Source organism: Myotis brandtii, unplaced genomic scaffold, assembly GCF_000412655.1.
Source record: "Myotis brandtii unplaced genomic scaffold, ASM41265v1 scaffold199, whole genome shotgun sequence".
In the NCBI taxonomy this organism is placed as follows: domain Eukaryota; kingdom Metazoa; phylum Chordata; class Mammalia; order Chiroptera; family Vespertilionidae; genus Myotis; species Myotis brandtii.
This window is the reverse complement of record NW_005357414.1, coordinates 959,433-966,693: the sequence shown is the minus strand read 5'-3', so window position 1 is coordinate 966,693 and position 7,261 is coordinate 959,433. Positions and strand designations below refer to the sequence as shown.

The 7,261-nt window shown below is 39.4% G+C and overlaps 1 protein-coding gene and 1 long non-coding RNA gene across 5 annotated transcripts in view; one reads left to right on the top strand and one right to left on the bottom strand.

Moving 5' to 3' along the window:
• Positions 1-7,261, bottom strand: part of CHRDL1 (chordin-like 1) — a 167,928-nt gene that overhangs the window by 114,263 nt on the left and 46,404 nt on the right. The gene's annotated exons all lie outside the window — the stretch shown is intronic.
• LOC106725925 overlaps positions 3,043-7,261 on the top strand; it is a 14,124-nt gene continuing 9,905 nt past the window's right edge. The window contains exon 1 of the long non-coding RNA XR_001361933.1: positions 3,043-3,054. This is a non-coding gene — a long non-coding RNA (uncharacterized LOC106725925). The remainder of the gene's footprint in view (positions 3,055-7,261) is intronic.

Below are 7,261 nucleotides of genomic sequence, written 5' to 3'. Positions count from 1 at the left end.
GGCCAGCAGAGGGGCAGTGAGGTGCAACCAGGATGGCAGGGGGGGGGCAGTTAGGGGTGACCAGGTTGGCAGGCGGGGGAGTTAAGGGCAATCAGGTCAGCAGGCAGAGGTGGTTAGGAGTGATCAGGCTGGCAGGCAGAGGCTGTTAGAGGCAATCAAGCAGGCAGTCAGGTGAGCAGTTTGGAGCCAGCAGTCCTGGATTGTGAGAGGGATGTCTGACTGCCAGTTTAGGTCCTATCCTGGCAGTCGGACATCCCTTGAGGGGTCCTGGATTGGAGAGGGTGCAGGCTAGGCTGAGGGAACTGCCACAGCCCCATGCACGAATTTCATGCACCGGGCCTCTAGTAGAAACTATAAAAAATAACCAGAAAGGAAGAATACAATATCTGAAATGAATCAACAGCAGGTTATGTAAGGCAGAGGAATGAATCAGTAATTGAGAGAACAAGATAACAATAAGCATGCAAGTAGAGCATCAAAAAGAAGATAGATTTTTTTAAAATGTGGAAAGTTCAAGAAAAGATCCCGAGAACAAAAGAATCAATTGAAGAAATAGTGGCTGAAAACTTTCCTAACCTGGTGAAGGAAAAAGTCACAAAACTTCTGAAAGCACAGAAAGTACTAATCAAGATGAACTCTAAGAGGCCCAAACTAAGACATATCATAATAAAAAAGGCAAAGGTTAAAGATAAATAGAGAATTGTAAAGGCAGCAAGAGAAAGACAGTTAGTTACCTACAAGGGAGCGCATATGGCTGTCACCTGACTTTTTAACAGGAACACTTCAGAACAGAAGGGATTGGCATGTTATATTCAAAGTGATGAAAAGCAAGGACCTACAAACAATACTACTTTATCCAGCAAGGCTATCACTTAACATTAAAGGTGAAATAAAAAGCTTCCCAGACAAAAAAATAAGCTAAAGGAGTTCATTATCATCAAACCAATAAGAAGAGAGAGAGAGAGAGAGAAAAAGAAACAGAGAGAAAGGAACATAGGTATAGAGAATAAAATAGCAATAAATATGTTCCTATCAATACTAACTTTAAATGTAAATGGATTAAATGTTCCAATTAAAAAACATAGGGTAGTTGAATGGATAAGAAAACATGACCCATATATATGATATCTACAAGAAACCCACATCAGAATAAAAGATACACACAGAAAGTAAAGGGATTGGAAAAAAAACACAAAATTATTCTAAACAAATGGAAACAAAAAAATCTGAGGTAGCAATCCTTATATCAGACAAAATAAATTTCAAAACAAAGGCCATAAAAGAGACAAAGAAGGCTCTGGCAGGGTGTGGCTCAGTGGATAGAGCATCAGCCCACACATCCTGTATATAAAAAAGGTCTTGATGTATTTTAAGGGAGAGATAGGTGGCAATACAGTCATAAAGGGTAATTGTAACACTCCACTGACATCAACGGACAGATCTTAAAAAAAAATCAACAAGGCTGCAATGACTTTAAATGACACACTGAATTGGATGGATTTAATGGATATTTACATTACATTTTATCCCACAGCAACAGAATATACATTCTTCTCAATTACACATGAAACATTCTCTAAGGTAGATCACATGTGAGTACACAAAATAGGACTAAATAAATTCAGGAAGATTAAAATCACATCAAGCACCATCTCTGACCACAGTGATATGAAACTAGAAATCATCTACAATAAAAAAACTGAAAATCATTCAATCACATGGAGGCTAAATAGCATATTAAATAATGACTGGGTTACCAATGAGACCAAGAAAGAAATCAAAATTTATGAACAACAAAAACTGATGAACAAAAACAGATCCAATGACAGAGAAGCATCAATCAGACCGTCAAACCTCAGAGGGAAGGTAAGGGAGGATGGGGGTAAGGGGAAGAGATCAACCAAAGAACTTGTATGCATGCCTATAAGCCTAAGGAGGAAAAGGAACCGTAGTGCACTGTTGGTGGGAATGCAGACTGGTGTGGCCACTGTGGAGAACAGTATGGAATTGCCTCAAAAAATTAAAAATGGAACTCCCATTTGACCCAGTGATCCCACTTCTAGGACTATATTCCAAGAAATTAGAAACACCAATCAAAAGTGACATATGCACCCCTATGTTCATAGCAGCACAATTTACAATAGCTAAGATTTTTCTGTTCCTGCTGATCTCTCCTCTCCTTTGGGGTGTCTGATTGCACACATATGCCACCTGAAGTTTTCCCAGCTCACTGATTGCCTGATCCTTGTTCAGTCTTTTTTTTCTGTTTCATTGTGAATAATTTCTATGGCTATGTCTTCAATTTCACTAATCTTTTAAACAGCCCAAGTGCCCATCAGTAGATGAGTGGATTAGAAAACCGTGGTACATCTACACAATGGAGTACTACGCTGCTGTAAAAAAGAAGGAACTCTTATCATTCGCAACAGCATGGATGGACATAGCGAGCATTATGTTAAGCAAAATAATCCAGTCAGAGAAATATCACATGATCTCACTCATCTGTGGAATATAATGAACAACATAAACTGATGAACAAAAATAGATGGACAGAGAAGCATTGAACAGACCATCCAACTTCAGAGGGAAGGCAAGGGAGAGGTGAGGGGAGTAAGAGATCAACCAAAGGACTTGTATGCATGCATATAAGCATAACCAATGGACACTGACACTAGGGGTATGAGGGCATGTGCTGGGGGGTGGGGGTGGCTGGGGAGACGTCAATGGGGGAAAAAGAAGACACGTAACACTATATGTAATACTTCAAACAATAAAGAATTTAAAAAATAAAATAAAATATGGTGGCCTCTCAGGTGTGGCTCAGTGGTTGAATGTTGACTTATGGACTAGGAAGCCATGGTTAGATTCCCAATCAGGACACATGTCTGGGTTGTGGGCTCTATCTTCAGTAGGGGGTGTGCAGGAAGCAGCCAATCTATGATTCTCTCTCATCATTGATATTTCTATCTCTCCTTCCCTCTCCCTTCCTCTCTGAAATCAATAAAAATATATTAAAAACTACAGGACCGGTGCATGAAATTGTGCACAGGTGGGGTCCCTCGGGTTGGCCTGCAGAGATTGGGCCCCAGCTCATGCCCCTAGCCCTGCAGCCCTGCAGCCCCAGATTGTGCCTTCATCTTTGCAGCCCCCCAGCCCCGCCTGGCACCCCGCCTTGGCCTGGTGCTGCCCCCTCACCTGCTCCACCATCCCGCCTGTGGGGCAATGGCTCAGGGCCAGGCCTCCTGCCTGGCTTTCTCAGTGCCTGCAAGCTGGGTGGCAGTCCCGCCCCCCACCGCCGCTGCTGGTTGCAGTCTGCAGGGCAATTGGGCCTCTGCTCGCACCCGCCTTGGCCTGGCACTGCCCTGTCACCTGCTCCTCCATCCCACTGTGGTCCCACTCTCGCCGGGGCCCTTCAGGGCCGGCAGCGCCTCCCCTGCCACCCACTACCAGCACCATGTCATCAAGCCCGCCATGTTCTTCGCCACCCACTGGTGGTCAGCACACGTCATAGAGAGCAGTTGAACTCCTGGTTGAATGACCATCCGAGGGGACAATTTGCATATTAGGCTTTTACTATATAGGATTAAAAATAATAAAATATAGTGGGTTTCTTGTAGACCACATATAGTCAGGTCTTTTTTTTAATCCACCATTATACATTGTCTTATAATTGGTGTGTATAGATAATGTACTTTTAAAGTAACTATTGATGCAGCTGAATTAATATTGACCACATTTGTAATTATTTTCTATTCATTGATTTTTATTTCTTGTGTGTTTGTGTGTGTGTGTGTGTGTGTGTGTGTGTGTGTGTGTGTGCTTTTTTCTTGCAAGGCTGGTGACAAATTTCTTATGTTTGAGAAAATCTATCTTTTATTCACTTTTGAAGGATAGTTTCACGGTATACAGAATTCTAGGTTGGTGGGATTTTTCTTTTAACAATTTAAGTATTTCTATTCTCTTTCTGCTTGTGTGGTTTCTGAAGAGAAATCAGATGTATTTTTTTAAAAGTATATTTATTATTGAAAGTACTACAGATGTCCTCTTTTTCCCCCATTCACCCACTGCTCCCCACTCCCACTCTTCCCCAGACCTTCACCACACTATTGTCTGTGTCCATGGGTTATGCATATATGCATATAAGTTCTCTGGTGCTCTCTTCCTGCCCCCTCTTCCCTCTGAAAATCTTAAGTCTGTTGCATGCTTTCATGTCTCTGGATCTATTTTTTGTCAGTTTCTTTTGTTCATTAGATTCCACATATGAGTGAGATCATGTGGTAATTGTCTTTCTGGCTTATTTAGCTTAGCATAATACTCTCCAGGTCCCTCCATGTTGTCTCAAAGGGTAAGAGATCCTTCTTTTTAACAGCTGCATAGTATTCCATTGTGTAAATGTATCACAGCTTTTATATCCACTCATATACTGATGGGCACTTGGGCTGTTTCCAGATCTTGTCTATTGTAATTAATGCTGCTATGATCATAGAGGTTCATATTTTCTTTCTGATTGGTGTTTCAGGCTTCTTATGATATATTCCTAGAAGTAGAATCATTAGGTCAAATGGCAGTTTCATTTTTAATTTTTTGAGGAAAATGCACACTCTTTTCCATACTTCTCTTGCCGTCTACATTCCTACCAGCAGTGTACTAGGGTTCTTTTTTCAAATGTAATTTTTATCCTTGTTTCTCTATAGGTAATGTATTTTTCCTCTGACTCCTTTCAAGATGTTCTTTATGTCTTCGATTTTCTGCAGTTTAAATATGCTATGCCCGAGTGAAGAATTTGTCATATCTATCCTATGGTGTGTTCTCTGAGCTTCCTCAGTGTTTTAGTGTACCATTAATTTTAGAAAATTCTCAACCCATTATTAATTCAAATATTTAATTTGTTTCTTCCAGCTTTTCCATTTCTAGTATTTCTATTACATATATGTTGACCCTTTTGTAATTTTCCCATAGTTCTTTGATATTCTGTTGCACTTTCTTAACTTTTTTCCCTTTTTATTTCAGTTTGGGAAGTTTCTATTATACTTTCAGCTCACAGATTATTTCCTTGATCACACCCAGTTTATTGATGAGCCCATCAAAGGCATTTTTAATTTCTCATTTTAATTTCTCCATTTTCTTTCTTAGAGTTTCCTTATACCTGTTTACATTATCCACTTTTTCCATTAATATGATTAGCATATAAATCATAGTTATTTTAAATTTCCAGTATAAAAATTCAAAAATATCTGCCATATCTGAGTCAGGTACTGATGCTTGATTTGTTTCTTCATATTGTGGCTTTTTTGTGTGTGGGGGGGATCCTTTTATCATGCCTTTTAATTTTTTGTTGAAATTTGGACATAATGAATTGGGTAAAAAGAACTAAAATAAATAGTGTGATTTTTTATGTTACTCTAGCTAGAAGTGAGTCTAATTTTACTGTTTCCTGTAGCTGTAGTGTCAGAAGCTAAAAATTGCTCTAATTGTTAGAGTAGGCAACTAGAAAGATATGAACTGGGAGAAGCATTTGGGGTTTGGAGGGGTTTGGGTCTGTTGCATGATTTCATGTCTCTGGATCTATTTTTTGTCAGTTTATGTTGTTCATTATATTCCACATATGAATGAGATCATATGGTGTTTATCTTTCTCCAACTGGCTTATTTTACTTAGCATAATGCTCTCCAGTTCCATCCATGCTATAGCAAATGGTAAAAGTTACTTCTTTTTTATAGCAGCGTAGTATTCCATTGTGTAGCTATACCACAGTTTTTTAATCCACTCATCTGCTGGTGGGCACTTAGGCTGTTTCCAAATCTTAGCTATTGTAAATTGTGCTTCTATGATCATAGGGATGCATATGTCCTTTCTGATTGGTGTTTCTGATTTCTTGGGATATATTCCTAGAAGTGAGATTACTGGGTCGAATGGGAGTTCCATTTTTAACTTTTTGAGGAAACTCCATACTGTTTTCCACAGTGGCTGCACCAGTCGGTATTCTCACCAGCAGTGCATGAGGGTTTCTTTTTCTCCACATCCTCCCCAGCACTTGTCATTTGTTGATTTGTTGATGATAGCCATTCTGACAGGTGTGAGATGGTACCTCATTGTTGTTTTGATTTGCATCTCTCGGATGATTAGTGACTTTGAGCATGTTTTCATATGTCTCTTGGCTTTCTGAATGTCCTCTTTTGAAAGGTGTCTATTTAGGTCCTTTGCCCTTTTTTTGATTGGATTGTTTATCTTCCTTTTGTTAAGTTGTATGAGTTCCCTGTAAATGTTGGAGATTGAACCCTTATTGGAGATAACATTGGCAAATATGTTCTCCCATGCAGTGGGCTTTCTTGTTGTTTTATTGATGGTTTCTTTTTGCTCTACAGAAGCTTTTTATTTTGACGCCGTCCCATTTGTTTATTTTCTCCTTAGTTTCCATTACCCTAGGAGCTGTACCGGTAAAGATATTGCTACGACATATATCTATGGTTTCTTCTAAGATTTTTATGGTTCCCATATTATGTTTAAGTCCTTTATTCATTTTGAGTTTATTTTTATGTATGGTGTAATTGGTGGCCTTTTTTCCTTCATTGACTGGCTTATTTCACTTAGCATAATGCTCTCCAGCTCCATCCATGCCGTTGCAAATTGTAAGAGTTCCTTCTTTTTTACAGCAGCATAGTATTCCATCGTGTAGATGTACCACAGTTTTCTAATCCATTCATCTACTGATGGGCACTTAGGCTGTTTCCAGATCTTAGCTATGGTGAATTGTGCTGCTATGAACATAGGGGTGCATATATCCTTTCTGATTGGTGTTTTTGGTTTCTTGGGATATATTCCTAGAAGTGGGATCACAGGGTCAAATGGGAGTTCCATTTCCAGTTTTTTGAGGAAACTCCATACTGTCTTCCATAGTGGCTGCACCAGTCTGCATTCCCACCAGCAGTGCAAGAGGGTTCCTTTATCTGCACATCCTCTCCAGCACTTGTCATTTGTTGATTTGTTGATGATAGCCATTCTGACAGGTGTGAGATGGTACCTCATTGTTGTTTTAATTTGCATCTCTTGGATGATTAGTGACTTTGAACATGTTTTCATGTGTTTCTTGGCCTTCTATATTTCCTCTTTCAAAAAGTGTCTATTTAGGTCTTTTGTCCATTTTTTTTATTGGATTGTTTATCTTTTTTGTTAAGTTGTATGAGTTCCCTGTAAATGTTGGAGATTGAACCCTTATTGGAGATAACATTGGCAAATATGTTCTCCCATGCATGGGCTTTCT